This window comes from Meles meles, chromosome 4, assembly GCF_922984935.1.
Source record: "Meles meles chromosome 4, mMelMel3.1 paternal haplotype, whole genome shotgun sequence".
Classification (NCBI taxonomy): Eukaryota; Metazoa; Chordata; class Mammalia; order Carnivora; family Mustelidae; genus Meles; species Meles meles.
Genome location: NC_060069.1, coordinates 13,713,567 through 13,730,103, shown reverse-complemented (window position 1 = coordinate 13,730,103; position 16,537 = coordinate 13,713,567). Strand labels below are relative to the sequence as shown.

At 40.7% G+C, this 16,537-nt stretch overlaps 1 non-coding gene across 1 annotated transcript; it reads left to right on the top strand.

Annotated features, from left to right (window-relative positions):
* The first annotated feature begins 2,169 nt into the window (after nucleotides 1-2,169).
* Nucleotides 2,170-2,314, top strand: LOC123941114. The gene has a single exon (XR_006818199.1). It is a non-coding gene; the product is annotated as a small Cajal body-specific RNA 13 (non-coding RNA).
* Nucleotides 2,315-16,537: the final 14,223 nt, after the last annotated feature.

The following is a 16,537-nucleotide window of genomic DNA, read 5'->3' as shown; positions in this document are numbered from 1 at the left end:
TCCCATTGAGTTCAATGCTGCTGGACCACACTTTGAACAGCAAGATTCTGGAGTCTCTGTTTTTCAAAATTGCCTAGACATTGCAGTGAGTTGGAGAGTTTTTGAAAAACTCTCCAAAGGTGGGGCGCCTAACTGGCTCTGTTGACAGAGCACGCAAGTCTTGATCTCAGAGCTGTGAGTTCGAGCTCCATGCTGGGTGTACAGATTACTTAAAAAAAAAGATCTTAAAAAAAAAAAATGCAGCACTCCCTGAGAGTTCTAATTTAATTAGCCTGGGGCCTGGGCCAGATATTGGGATCTGTTAAACACATGTCCCGGGCCCTCTTCTCCTCCTCACCACATCTAATGGGCAGCCATTTTGAGAGCCACACTGGTCCATGGGACCAGTATCCAGGCCCATTCCAGAAGGCTGTTGTAGGGGTTAAATGAGATGATGCAGCAAAGTGCTTAGCCTAACCCCTGCCACATGGTGGTCCCTCAATAAACCCTGCTATCGGCACCTTTCTCTCACTGTAACAAGAGCCACCGCCAAGGCACAGACAACACCAGTGCAACAGAACGTCTGTTAAGGACAGCATCAGGACAGAAGAATCGTTGGCCACCATTAGAGGCAAGTCGATACTGTTATGTGGACAGAATAAGATGGGAAGAAATGGGGCAGCTGTAAAGTTACGTGTTACAGCCTCTGAAGATTCTTGGCACTTGAGACAGAACCATAAAAGGGTGGTTCCCACTGTGGAAAAGAGTATGGAAGTTCCTCAAAAAGTTAAAAATAAAACTACTCTATGACCCAGTCATGATACTTTTCGATATATACCCAAAAGATGTGGAAGCAAGATCTGGAAGAGATCTTTGTATGCCCATGCTCATAGCACCATTATACACAATAGTCAAAAGGTGGAAGCCACTCAAGTGTGTCAATGGATGAGTGGACATAAAATGTGGTAGATATACATTATGCAATAGTATTCAGCTATAAAAAAGAAGGAAACTCTGACAGACACTACCACATAGATGAAACTTAAAGACATTATGCTAGGTAAAATAAGGCAGTCACAAGAAGACAGATATTGTATATTCCACTGATGTGAGGGACCTGGAATGATTGCATTTATAGGGATAGAAAACAGAACGGTGATTGCCAAGGGATGGGGCAATGGGGAAATGTTTGATAAGTAAAGAGTTTAGTTTCTCAAGATGAAAAGAGTTCTGGAGATTGGTTGCCCAACAGTGTGACATAGATCAGTAACATTACTGAGTTAGATCCTTAAATGGGTAAGAGGGTAAATTTGATGTTATGTGTATTTTATCAAGATTTAAGAAGAATAGTGACGGGAAAAGAAAATGTCCTCAGAATGAGTGGAAGAGTAAGCAGAGAAATGCTGGCTATTGTTATGAACCGTCCTCTTCCCTAGACTTCAGGGATCTGGGAAGTCCCAGGTCCATAGGGAGGATGTATGTCAAAGCAACTAGTACAGGCATACCTCAGAGATATTGTTGGTTCAGTTCCAGACCATTACATAAAGTAAATATTTCACTAAAGTGAGTCCATCGAATCTTTTGGTTTCCCAGTGCATATAATAGTTATGTTTACACTATACTGTAGTCTGTAGAGCGTGCAACAGCACTATGTCTAAAACACAATGTACATACCTTGATTAACAAATACTTTAATGTTATAAAATTCTAACCATTGTCTGAGCTTTCACTGAGTTGTAATCACTGATCACAGATCACCATAAGGAATCTAACATTAATGACAAGGTTTGAAATACGATGAGAATTACCAAAAGGCAACACAGAGACATGAATGCACAAATGCTCTTGGGAAAATGGCGCCGAGAGATTTACTTCATTGGGGTTGCCCAAACCTTCAGTTAGTAAAGAAACACGGTGTCTGTGAATGCAGTAAAGGGAAGTGCAATGGAAAAAGGTTTACCTGTATTATATTTGACTATTGAAATGATAACTTTATAAGTAGAGTAATAACCGAGAGCCTGCTATGTGCCAAAGATTGTACAATCCTCTCTATTCATTATTTCCATTTATCCTCCTTTCAACTCTATGGATTAGGTTGAAGTTCCAGTCCATTTTCCTGAAGAGAAAGCCGAGGCTGAGGAAGGGTCAGGCCTTCTGAGAGGATAAGAACTGGGATTCAAGCCAAGGATAAAACTATGCTCTTTGTTGGTACCCTGGAGCACACTAGACCTGCAGAGAAAGCATACTCCGGAGGAAGCTGAGGCATGACTGCTCAAGGGCCAGCGGTTCTATGTGCAATTTTCCTCGGATAGTCCAAAAAAAAAAAAAAACAAAAACAAAAACAAAAAAAAAAAAACCTATGCTCTTTGTTACCAATCTACAGGTGAATATGTTCTTAGCAAATATTCATTTGTTTTTTAATCCCAAAAGCTCATATCATATATTAGTTAGAAAATGAAACCCTGTTTAGAATCTGCCACAGAGAAATACTAGTAGCAAAGTTATTCAGGTATTTGAAAACATTGAATACTTTTCCTCAAAAAAAAAAAAAGAAAAAAATATTTGCATTGAAACAAGAATACATCTAGAAGCACTTTGGCCTCATAACAATCTGTACATTGGTGTATGATGTTCCTAGAGATTTTCTGGATTGAAAACCAAGACAAGACAAAACAAAAACCAGGCCATGGCATTTCTTGGGTGACCAAATGTCTCCTTGAAAGTTGCCCTCCTATGTAGATTTATGCCACTTTACAACTAAATGTAAACTTGAGGTTATTTCTTTTCTGGAGAGGAGGGCAGGGAGGAGGAGAGAGAATCGCAAGCAGACTCCATGCCCAGCAGGAGCCCAAAGGCGGGCTTGCTCTCACAACCACGAGATCATGACCTGAGCTGAAATTAAGAGTCTGAGGCATACCTGGCTAAGCCACCCAGGGGCCCAGAGGTTACTTCTTTTTAATGCTTCATTTTAGGAATAAGAAAAGCCACATGGAAAATCTTATGGAATGTAATGAGGACAAATAAGTATATATAAATACACACACACACACACACACACACACACACATATATATATATAAGGGAATCATTGTAATTCTGGGGGGAAAAAAAGGGAAAGAAAAATAAGACAAAGTCCTTATCTTTGAAAATAACTCAAGGAGGTGTAACCTGAATTCGTGGAATTATTCAAGAGCAAGGCTTCATAAGGGAGTATATTACCTCTGTATTCACCTTTACTATACTTATTGTTGCTAAACATTTTCATATCTTATCTCATCGGATCCTCACAGTCACTCCATGGGCTAAATGTCCTGGCCTCTAATATACAGATGAGAAAACTGAAGCCCAGAGAGGTTGAATGACTTTCCCATCACACAGCTAGTCAGTAGCAGAGTGAGGTATTAGATCCAGGTCTTTTAGACTCTTAAGCCTGTGTGTACCCAGGAACACTATGCCAGGAAAGAGTTGGGACACACATAACCTTGGGGAGAGGCAGAGTTTTAGCAAGCAGAGTAAATGGAGTGATGTCAAGGACATTGAGATGATGCTCCTGTGCTCTCTTCTCACCTCCCCCCTCCCCCGTTTCCCTTCTACTTGCATGACACGCTGTATTTCTAGTGATTGTTGGGCTATTGCATTGTGTCACACATTATCCCTTTTTAAAATGAGATGCTTATTTATGACAAGGCTCAAAAGTATATCTCTATTTATTCTATTATATAAATTAATTTATCAGGCCATTTAAACTCCAAAACTCTTCTGTTATCTGAACATCATGGAATGGAACCATAGATGGACAGGTCAAGAGAGAGAATAACTTTGAAACCCACTTAGAGGAAGCCTCAGTGAGAAATTCAGAATCATGAGGCATTGGGTGTCTAAGGAAATGGACAGATAGAGGAGCATGTGGGACCCAAGAGCCACCCTTCTGCTCCACTATTTATAAAGTGAGTCACGAGATGATTCTTGAAGGAAATATTCAAGAATAATAAAGAGTGTCTCCCAGACATAAACCATGATGGACAAGACTGGGTATATAGAAAAGGGGCTGGTTTGATTGGAGAAGGGGATCCACATTGGGCAAAGTAAGATTGGGACCTGTTGGATGAGATTAGACTTAGAGCCTAGCTAATGAATCAACAGATAGAGAGACTGGAGGTGGTAGTCAGCCACTGCATGTTTTAGACCAGAAAAGTAATGAGATGAGGACAGCCATCTAAGTGGCTTAAAAGGGAGAAGCAAAAGAAAAGGTTTCTGTCATGGGTTCAGAAGCTGATGACGTCCACTGGAGTAACGACAACTGAAATGGAGCAAAGGAGAGAAGCAAGGAATATGCCAAAAGGTAAATAGGCAAAATTTGGAAATGAATTTAAGCTTGAGGGACTTAAGAAAAGTCCTTACACCAATGGGCAAGTAAAAAGTTTGGGAGAGAAGATGAGTTCAAAACAAGATTATCATAAATATGGAACCATATTGATAATTCAACACAGACTCTCTGATTTGAAGATAAGCCATTGTTTAAAAAATTCTTTTAGGGTCATCTGGGTGGCTCAGTCAGTTAAGCATCTGCCTTCTGCTTGGGTCATGATCTCAGAGTCCTGGGATCTAGCTCTGCAACTAGTTCTCCACTCATCAGGGCCTACTTCTCCCTCTCCCTCTTCTCCTCCCTGCTGCTTGTCTCAAATAGATAAATAAAATCTTAAAAGGAATAAAAAATTTTAAAAAATTCTTTTAGACACTGTAAAACTATTGAATTATAACAACACTGGCCAGTATGCATAGAGCGCTTTATAAATTCCCAAACACTGTTACGTATTGCCTCACTGTGTTGTAGGAATTGGGATTTGAATCTGCCTCCATCTTGATTCCACACTGACTTCTCCAATGTGCTTGTTGGGCCTCTCTCACCAGTGACTGGAGGATATAAAATGGCCACATTAATCTGAAAGAAGAGTTTCAGCCATGGGTGAGAAGGGAGTATTTGTCTACAAAAATGCTAGGGGCTCTTATCGAGACGTCTTTAAGTAACTGTAGGTTGGCAGCTATTTTTCCTGCAAGTTGAATTTTCTCGGAATTGTTACCACCATATGATAGAGTAGGCAGCTTTGTTATCTGCTCTGCCCTTTACTATTTTGGTACTCTGTCTTTAAAATGATACAGAGTATTGGTCAATTCCTAATGTGAGTAATGAACTTCTCTGGGGACAAAAGGTCCTGGTTAATGTGGCTGGCAAATAACTAAGCTAGTACTGGAGTGATAGATCAAATGACCCCGTCCAGGTCAGGCACATGGGGATATGCTATTAAGTTTTCTCTTTTTAAATAGCTTTATTGAAGTGTAATTTATGTACCATAAAATCCAGAAGTTGTAAAAATACAACTCATTGATTTGTAATAAATTTATAGTTTTTCAGCCATCACCACATTCTAGATTTTTTTTGTTTTTAATTTCTTTTAACTAATCTCTATGCCCAACACGGGACTCAAACTCATGACCCCAAGATTAAGAGTCGCATGTACTACCCAATGAGCCAGCCAGGTGTCCCCACATTCTAGGTTTTTAACATTTCTATCACCCCCCCAAAATTTCCTCATGACCATTTCCAATTTAGTCCCTGTGTCCAGTCACAGCCCTAGGCAACCATTGGTCAGCTTTCTGTCTGTAACAACTGGCCTCTTCTAGATGTCCCATATAAATGGAAATATACAATATGTAGTCTTTTTACACCTGACTTCTTCCACTTAGCATGTTTTTTGAGGCTCTTCTATGTTGTAGCAAGCACCAATACTTCATTTCCTTTTATTGCTAACTAACATTCCACTGTATACACATACATCATATTGGTTATCTATCCACCAGTTTTTGGTCATCTAGGTTGTTTCCAGTTTCTGATTATTATGAATAATGCTGCTATGAACATTTGCCAACATCTTTGTGCAGACATATGTTTTCATTTCTCTTGCGTAGATTCCTAGAAGTAGAATTCCTATGAGGTATGGAAAGATTGTTTTTAAGAAACTGCCAAGCTGATTCTAGAATAACTGTAACCATTTTAGGTTTCCACTAGCAATGCAGGAAGCTTCCAGTTGCTCTATACACATCCTTCCCAACAGTTGGCCCTTTATAATAATACGGCCTTTCTGAAGGGTGTGTAGTGGTATCTCATTGTGCTTTTTAATTTGCATTTCTCTAATGAGCAATGATTATAAGCATATACTTATATGCTTATTTGCCATTTAAATTTCTTCTTTGGTGAAATGCCTACCAAATCTTTTACTTGTTCTATAATTGAGTTGTCTTCTTCTTATTAAATTGTCATAATTCTTTATATATTCTGAATAAAGTTCTTTATTAGATATATGGTTGGCAAATATTTTCTCCTAGTCTATAGCTTGTCTTTTCATTGTCTTAGTGATATAGTCTTTAAAAAAATTTTTTTTGGGGCGCCTGGGTGGCTCAGTGGGTTAAGCCTCTGCCTTCAGCTCAGGTCATGATCTCAGGGTCCTGGGATCGAGCCCTGTATCGGGCTCTCTGCTTGTCAGGGAGCCTGCTTCCTCCCCTCTCTGGCTGCTGCTCTGCCTACTTGTAATCTCTCTCTCTCTCTCTCTGTAAAAAAAAAAAAAAAAGAAAAAAAATTTTTTTAAAATTTCTTTTCAGGGTACCAGAATTCATTGTTTATGTACCATACCCAGTGTTCCGTGTAATATGTGCCCTTCTTAATACCCACCACCAGGCTCAGCCAACCTCCCACTCGCTGCCCCTCCCAAATTCTCAGATTGTTTTTCAGAGTCCATAGTCTCTCATGGTTCATCTCCCCCTTTTTTAGTGATGTCTTCTGAAGACAAAATTTCCAAATTGATAAAGTCCCACTTACCAGTTTTTCCTTTTAAGGATCACGCTTTTTAATTTTTATTTATTTTTATTTTTTAAAAGATTTTATTTATTTATTTGACAGAGAGAGATTGCAAGTAGGCAGAGGCAGGCAGAGAGAGAAGGGGATGCAGGTTCCCTCCCTGCTGAGCAGAGAGCTCCATGTGGGGCTCAATCCCAGGACCCTGAGATCATGACCTAAGCTGAAAGCAGAGGCTTAACCCACTGAGCCACACAGGCACCCCAGGATCATGCTTTTTAAATAGTAGCTAAGAATTCTCCAGCCAACCCAAGATCACAAAGATTTTCTATATCTTATTCTAGAAGTTTTATTGTTTCATTTTTGTACTTAAGTCTACAATCCATTTTTGTGGGAGAAGATTTTAAATTCAATTTTTTGCATGTGTACATTTTTTTAAAAGTTTTACAACACTTACCTAAGGAACGGAGAAGCAAACCTGTCTGTTTAGAGTTAAGTAGGACCTGGTATCTTGTCCATGTATTCTGGTGGTCAGGCATAAAAGAATCCCAAAATTTAAATCCTAGAAGATGAGCATGTCTTTGGTGGGAGAAGTGGTTTCTTTGTGTAAAGGACATAAGCGCTGAGGAGGAGAGGACAGCCAGAATTTTCTGCAAGCATATCGTTTTCCAGGCCAGCAGCTCAGAATGTGCTAGATGTGTGGCAAGTAGAACTGTCTATCTGGTTTCAGCCTAAAAATGAAAAGTGACTATTTAAATCTACCGTCGATATACACGAGGCATCACCTAGTCTATCTGCCTGGTCAAGAAGAATCAACCAACTATAAATGCCATTTCTTCTCACAAGGCTGTGTCCATGTGATCACATGGGTGTTGTGGTGGGGAGGAATGGGAGGACGGGGAGATAAACTGGGATAAACTATACTTAAGAGACAAAGTCGTTTTGATTCATCAGGGAAATTGAGGATGTTATGTCAGAGCGAGTGGAAAATAGACAATTTCTAGAGCCTAGAAACCTTCCAAAATACTCCCCCTTCTCCAGACTTCAGCCACTTCAAACCATGCTCCAGCTACTGGTTTCCCAGCCTCTCCCAAACTAGAGTTTTCATATCCTTCCCGAGTACAACAGGAACATTCATAAACAGTGCTAATAAATAACACTTTCATAGAAGATAAATAAATAGTGGGGATGATGAGAACAGCAGAGGAAAGGTCATGGGCTTGGAGGCTGGCTCCGTGCAGATGCGGCAGGAATAAAAGGATTTGCACATCCAGGCTGAACAGGGGATGCGGGGGCGTCTCTGTGCTTCTCAGAGGGTGGAGCCAAAATCAGCGCGGGACTAGGAACGGATCCCGTCAATTAAGGTGTAAAAATTAATTTCAGTTACAAAATAGTTCCTTAAACTATAACCCATTGAAAAACCGTTATTGCCAATGTCCTTTCTACCACCTTCATAATCTCCAGAGCCATCCCTTTTCTCTTCAGAGGTAATTGTTAAGTGTGTGTGGAGTTGTGGTTTTTGTTTTTGTTTTTTTTACATAGGCCATATGACTCATTCCACACCTTGCTTTTCATTCACTAATATTTATAGTATTAGATATTTATATTTATGTCATATTATATCATAATTTTTCTTAGACGTCTTTCCACATCAGGACATAGAGGACACCCCATTCTCCTGCTCTAGATGGGGTACCTCGAGAGGGTTAAGAATGCATCCCCTGTAGCTAGACTACATGGACCCAAATTTCATCTCTGTCCCTGCAAAAGCACCTTGAAAAAGTTATTAGCTCTTTTTGTGCTAAGATAGGTCCTATGTCATATTGAAAAGTTAATACATGAAAGCTCTCAGAACAGATTCTTGTGCCTTGTAAGTTAGCCAAGAAATGTTAGCAGTGGTTCTTCACTTTAATGGCTATGCACTATGTCTATACTACAGTTGTTTCCCTACTGATGTACATTTTGGATTGTCAACAAGTTTTACTATTATCAATAATGAATAAATACTTCAATGACTGCCGCAAATATGCTTCTTCATGTATCCATGTGTTTCTGTAGGGTAGATACAAAAAGCACAATTCCACAGACGTAGGGATTACACAGGTAAGACATAGTAATGCCAAATTGATTTCCAATTTCTATTTCTGTTCATGAATGAAAATACCCGTCTCTCCATACTCTTGTTGTCCATTAGTGTATTAAATATTCATTGCACTAAAGAACAAGAAATATATATATATTAATTTTAAGTTTTCAGGGCACCTGGGTCATTCGGGTTGGTTGCACGTCCACTTTCAGCTCAGGTCATGATCCTAGGGTCCTGGGATGGAGCCCCGCCATGGGCTCTCTGCTCTGGGGTTCTGTTTCTCCTTCTCCCTCTGCCTCTGCTCCTCTCCTCTGCTCATGCTTTCTCTCTCGGATAAATAAGAAATTTTCAAGAAATTAAAAAATATATATTTTGTTGTTTTAAATTTTAATTCCAGTATGTTTTAATTCGAATTTCTGAAATTACTAATGGAAATAAAATCTTTTTTATATGTTTATCGGTCATTGAGGTATCCTCCTGGGTGAATTCCCTCTTTGTAATCTTTGGGCATTTTTATACCGAGTTGTTTGATTTGTAAAGCTTATTTATAAGTGCTGCATGTTAATACTTGGTTTGTTATATGCAAGTATGTTTCCCCGGGTCTAGGTATTCATTTACTAAAGTCCTCCCAGGAAACGCAAACCCATCTTTGACTTCGCCTAGTGGGATCCCAGGAGAATTAAACCACACGGCAGCCATGCTGGCCATGCTCAGACCACAGCTCTGATAAAGGTTGAAAGATGACATGGATGAACCAGGTGCCTGGACAGAGTTCAGAAAAGAATTGTATAACGGACAGTGTTTAGCTTCCACGAGTTCAGACCTGACTGGTGCTCAGAGTCTCTGAACTTGGTTAATCAGATCACTTTTAGGCCTTGAGCTAGAATAGAGTTCCGGGTGAGGAGGTGGTGAACTTGAAGCCCTTGGGATGAGCATGGTGAGCCCCGCATCATCGATGTCAGAGATCAGAAATGAAGAGAAACCGCCGTTCAATTTGTCTGTGACCTCCTTATTCTCGTCATGAGCATCCTCGTCATGAGGCGCTGGCTAGAAATGCAGAATCTTGGCCCCCACCCCAGACCTATGGGATCAGAGTCTATATTTGAGTCAGATCCCAGGTGATTCATGGACGCATTACAGTTGGAGAAACATGCTCTAAGCCTGTTTCAGAGGGCCAGAACCGTCTGTTTGGTGGATAGAGTTTCATTTACCATGTGTTAAGAGTTGAATTGTGGTCCCTCAGAATTTGTAAGTTGAAGTCTTAACCCGCACCACACCAGAATGTGACCTTATTTGGGAACAGGGTTGTTTCAGATAGAATTAGCTACTGGATAGAACTAGCTTACTGGAGTAAGATGGGTAAGGGCTCCCATGTGACTGGAGCCCGTATAAATGGAGGCATTTGGACCCAGACGCTCACACTGGAGGACGCCACCGGAAGGTGAAGGCAGAGATCGGGGGTTGCAGCAGAAGCCTCAGCGCGCCAAGATTGCCAGCCATGCACCAAAATCTAGGAGAGGGGCTGGGGACCGAGCTTCACAGTCCCACTACCACCTCCGTCTCAGACTTCCAGCCTCCAGAACGGTCCAACGAGAAAATCCCGTTGGTTAAGCCACCCAGTTTGTGGTACTTGTTAAGGCAGCCTTAGTAAATGAATATACTATCCCATAGGTGTCCCACGATGGAGGGCCTGGGCATGTGGTGCCCCAGAAAAGACCTGCTCACATCTATCTTCTGGATGATACAGAAACTTAGGGGGAATAAATAGGACACGAGATGCCACCTCCCTCTCGGGCAGCCATGGTCCCTCCATCAGCACCTCCTGCAAGTTCGTCACTTTGTGCAGGGTCAGGTGATGTCTCCAAGGCCTTCAGCAGCTGGCCTCTCGCAGGGCTCACAACGAGGAACACATTTAGCTTTCCGTGCCTCCAAATAGAAGTGGGAAGCCGTTGGGTACAGAAAAAGGCTGCCTGATGAAACAAAGCCCATTATCCCTGCTTATGGGTTTCTATCCAAGGGTTTTTACGAGTGGGCTATTTAGAAGCAGTTTGCCTTGGTGAAATTAAAAGAAAAAAATGTGTTTGAAAAAAGTATCCATTTCTTTGTCACTCGTTAGTGACTCAGAGCAGTGACGTCCACAGTTCACAGCCCATTTAAGCAGAGTCCGCGGACTTTTTGAAATCATAGAGTAGAAAAATCACCATCTTCGGTTCAGCCAGTTACTTCCTGAAATGGACACTGCCTGGGAAACAAGATCTTTGGACCCTGACGACCTTTCTCCTAGGTTTATCTTTATACATTAGAATCTAAACTTTGATTTGCCCTGTATATTCTTTTAGGATGATGCCTGATTCTTTTCAGATGAGATTTTGTTTTCTAATAATAATAGCTAATGTTTATTGAGTGAAAATGCCAAGCTCAGAGCACATATTTGACACATGGATTGTCACACTTAATATTCATCACATCCATTTGAAATGGGTGATGTGGTTATCTCCATTGCACAGCCAAAGACAAGGAAGCACAGAGAAGTTAACTCGGTTAACATCACTGGATTCTACCCCCAGAGTTTCTGATTCAGTTGGTCTTGGGTGGGGCCTGAGAATTTGCCTTTGTTATAAATTCTCTGGTCATGCCCATGCTGTGTCTGGAGACCGTATTTTGGGAATCACTGGGCTAACAGTTAAAAGCACAGTTTCTGAAGTCACAAGGAGATAAATTCAGTTCCAGCCTGCCACGAACCAGCTGTGGGACCTAGGGCGAGGTTTTAATCTCCTCTATACTTCTGTTTTCTTCAGTATAAAATGGGCAGAACACTGTACCTTATCTCTTAGATTATTGTAAGGCAAGAACAAGGTAATGCATATTTTAAAAATTAGCAGAAGACCTGTTACTTATTACGTGTTCAACAAATGCTGGCTGCTACTATCACCTCTACCATCAACCCACTTCTTATTCCTATACAGATGGTTTATTCTCATACCTCTGTTCTTTGAACTTCTTGCATTTCTACGTGGAAAAAAAAAATGGATCTCCCTCAAATATCTCCTATATCAGAGGTTTGTTGTGAGGATTCAGTGACTTACTCTGTACAAAGAACCATGCCTCATACATGGTCAGAATTCACTATTATTAATTCCTCTTCTTTTTTTTTTTTTTTTTTTTAAATATTTTATTTATTCGACAGAGAGAAATCACAACTAGGCAGAGAGGCAGGCAGAGAGAGAGGAGGAAGAAGGCTCCCCGCGGAGCAGAGAGCCCGATGTGGGGCTCGATCCCAGGACCCTGGGATCATGACCCGAGCCGAAGGCAGAGGCTTTAACCCACTGAGCCACCCAGGCGCCCCATTAATTCCTCTTCTTGCTATTAAACACACTTAGTACTAATTGTTCAATATGCATTATGTCATTTAATCCTCATAGTAAACCTGCAAGCTGGAAAATGTCACGATAATCTTATAAATGATGAAAGCAAAGCATTAGGGGCTAAGTTACTTGCTCAAGACCACTTGATGATTGAGTTGAGATTTAAACACAGATCTCTGTGACCCTATAAACACTGCCCCTATATACAATGTCACACTCCTGCCCAACTTCATCACTCACTTCACAATGGATTGAGCCCTCCTGGGTTGGGGAGTGGGAGCGCCAAGAGAGAGAAAGAGCTTTTGATTTAGAAATGGAGGTTTGGAAACATAGTTTCTCTATTGGCCCATGAAATAAATCAAAGCGTGTTGCTGTGATGAACCCCTTCACTTTTTAGACAATCAAACTGACTTGCAGCTTATAAAAATTCACTCAGGAAAAAAAAAAACAAAAACCAACAGCCACGAGCTAGGCCCATACATATTTTCTGCATCACCAGCTGAAAAGTGTTCATCTTACTCCAGGCTCTACACCTTGTTCCCTTGCTGGGTCATCGTCTATCCACACAGCCAGACATGGGAATGTTGAAATAATAGTTAGAATAATTTGAAACTGTCCTATGCAATGTCACAATGTTTGACTCAGATTTCCCCGAAGGAAGAGGTACATACGGATAATCTAGGCACCAGCTTCGAATCTACCCGAATTAACTATGAGATGAAAATTATTTTTCTTTCTGTAATTACTGAGGTTGTCTCCAAAGATGTTTATTATGTTAAACCGGTACCAAGCATCAAGGAGTGTTCATAGGTAGCTTTCAAGGTTATAGAGGAGGGAACCACAGGCTTGACCTAGGAGAGGAATGCCTTCCATCTGATGCATGTGGTTAATGTTTGCAGGGAGGAGAAGCCTCCAGCAGCAGCAGATCAAATTTCTATTTACCTGGAGGCGAAAAGTAATCATAAACAGGTGCTCCTGAATGTTCAACCACGCGGTCTGACTTCTCAACCAAATACCTCCGCAACTACCTCGGGTTCCAGCGAAGAGAAGGCAATTTTAATTCACTGCTCTGTTATCTCTGGCTCCTTTTGAAAATATAAAATAAAATCTTTTCGGATAACAGAACATGTGTACAGAATGTGATGGTAGCCAGAAGTTATCCCATAGCTCTGGCCTGTGACCAGTTTGCCTGGGAGGATTTATTTTAAGCTATTCTTATCTGAATTCGTCTGGCTGCGCCAGCATGGGAGCTAATTCTCTGACAATAAGCCTGCTGGGGTGTGTTTGGGTCTCTGTTTGTTTGTTTTGATGTGTACAAAGACTGCAAAATGGATAGCGGCATCACACTCCTCTCTAAATGAGAGGCACAGGCTGGCACGACGGGGGAGGTTGACGATATTGGGAATCTGGGTAGCGAACAAACAAGCACTTCAGGGAAAATGCAGGTAGGCGCATTCTCTCCCTGCAGGGAGACCCAGAAGTGCAGGGTCTCTTGAGATGAATAGGAATAGGACGACCGGAATTCAAAATACCAGCCTGTCGAGATCCCTGGGAGGACACATCCGAAAGTCTATGTACAGGCAGGGAAAAGGCAGAAACGCCAAGCTCTGAGCCGGAAGGAGCCCCTGATTCAGGGCATGTCACCCCATTCCCACAGTCAGCCAAGGGGTGTCCTTGCTCACAGCCTTTTGCTGTCACCAGTCTCGGTGGTTGACATTGATGAAAGTTGTGCTCTCGGATTCTTAACCTCTGTTCATAGCACTCCCATCTCTGCCTCACTTCACCTCAGCCACAAACCTTAACATCATCTCTCAAAACCGCGCCACTGCCAAGACGTACTCACTAAAATTCTCCCCAGCTCCTGCCAGTGGCTGTTCATGGAGCACAAAGTTTTACCTTTATTTTTCTACTCCATCACCGTGGTTCTGACCTACCCTCTCTCACTCAGCCTAGACTGTCTTGCTCCCTTGTTATTCCCAAAAGCCTTTTCTTCTGGAAGCGCCGGGGTGTGCCCAAGCTTAGGATGTCAAGGTATTGAGAGTGGGCTGACAGAGCCGACTGCTCAGTCATGTTCTTTGACCACAGGTGGGCCGTTAGCCTGTACCAACATATTTGTATTACTCTCGAATCGACTCTGCCAATTCCCCACAGTGCTTTGTTGCAAACTTTTCGTCTCTCTCATACTCCCATTCCAGCCCCTGACTCTTCATTAGAGAGAAATAACCTGACTACTTGGTCTGCCCGGAAGACTGCGAGCATACAATACAAGAATCCTCAGTCTCTCTCCTCCTCACCTCGAAATCATTCTACCCTCAGCTTCCCTTTGCCCTTGTTTCAGAGGAAGACATGTTTCCCTTTATTGCCAAGTCTCACTCAACCTTATCCCATGACTGGCTCCTACTTTTTACAATTTAGCTATTATTTATCTCATCTCCCATTTCTCTGTTACATCAAAGTCTTCTTGTCAGTTCCTGTATATGCTCGGGTCTACAATACATTTAGAAAGCAAAATCTTTCCTTGACCCTATCACCACCTTAAATAACCAACTTTCTCCGGCCCTTTTAGATATCTCAACTCATATATGCTCTCTCTTTGTTTATTTATTTTCTTTTTTGCACGTGTGTTCTATTTCTCTCCTAACAACAATTTGCTCATAGATGACCAATGAAATTGGCAAACCCAATGGCTGCCACTCACATGGTCTCTGGGATGTCCTCAGTCTTGCTTCTTCTGTCTTTTTTAACTGGTTTCTCCTCTGTTTTCTAAACTTTCAGTGTGGCTTTACTCAAGGTTCTACCCTCAGTTCTCCCTTCTCTCTCTCTGCTGTCGACAATTATATCTACTTTCTTGGTTCCAGATGCTATCACCATGTGAAGAACTCCTCAGATAAGCTCTATCCTCCCTTCCAAGCTCCACCCTACAATTCCAATGTTCACGTGGGTCTTAGGTAAATAATACTGGTTATAATAACAGCCACAAGGCATTCAGCACCCACTAAGTTCCAGACACAGTACTAGGTTGTCCTTTTAAATTTTTATTTCATTTCCTCCACAACTCTACACGTAGATAATATTTTACACTCTTTACAGATGAGAATATCAAGGCTCCAGGAGGTTAAATAACTTGCTCAAGATCATGTATTTTATGGCACAGTCATGGTACTTGGACCCTGATTCTGGAAAAAAGGTTGGGCTAAGGGTTATAGGAGTAGAACGCTCATCCTGGTTTTGCCATCACCTGGGTCTGGTGTTTTGAATGCATTGCTTAGCCTCATTGGGCCATTGTTCTCTTATCTCTAAAATGAAAGCAGAAGAGCTCACCGGTGTCACTAAATTTCCAAATTTTTACAATTCTAAGATGGTGCCATGTGTTTTTGGCACCTCAAATTCAACAAGATTTAAACAGTCACTTGATTACATGTCTTCAATTCTGTTGTACTCCACTTGGGCTTAATTATTTCACAATTATGGACCAGTTCCTCTACAAAGTTTTCTTCCTTTGCTAGGTGTAAGATTCACCACTCGCCAAGATTTGCTGCGCCAATAGAGATAGGAAAAAATTCAGTTGTCATTTTTTTTTTTTTTTATAGGACAATCACTTCTCTAACCACAAATAGTGAGTTTGGAACATTCTAAATAAGTTGTTTTTGAAAGTGGTTCATTAGTGCTTTATAAAAATGTTATTTGTGATGATAGATGTTACCTAGAACTTTAGTGGTAATCATTTTATGATATATACAAATGCTGAGTCATTATATTGTACACCTGAAGCTAATGCAATGTTATATGTCAATTCTATCTAAATAAAATAACTAAATAAAATGAAATGGCATTTAAAAGCAATCTAATGGTTTCAAAAAATGTTACCTTTAAGTCAGTCTGTGAGATATCCTCAAAGATAAACTGATCATTAAAAAGCACATAAAATCATGCAGAACAAATCACTTCATAACCAATCAAGACCTACTAAATCAAGTGTTTGTGATTTTTAATAACGTCTACTATTTTTCTCTTCATAAAAATAATACAAACTTTTTTAAAAACATGAAAATTGCAGATAAGAAAAAGAAATCATTCGTAAATCTATATCAGAGACATCAACTACTAATATTTTTGTGTGTAATTGTCCAGTTTTTTTCTAGACATACTTTTTTAAAAAGTGAGATCCTACTCCAAATGCTGTTTTTAATTGGATTTTTACTTTTAAAATAGATCTTGAACATTTTTCTATGAGATGTCATGTATTGTTTCCTTCAA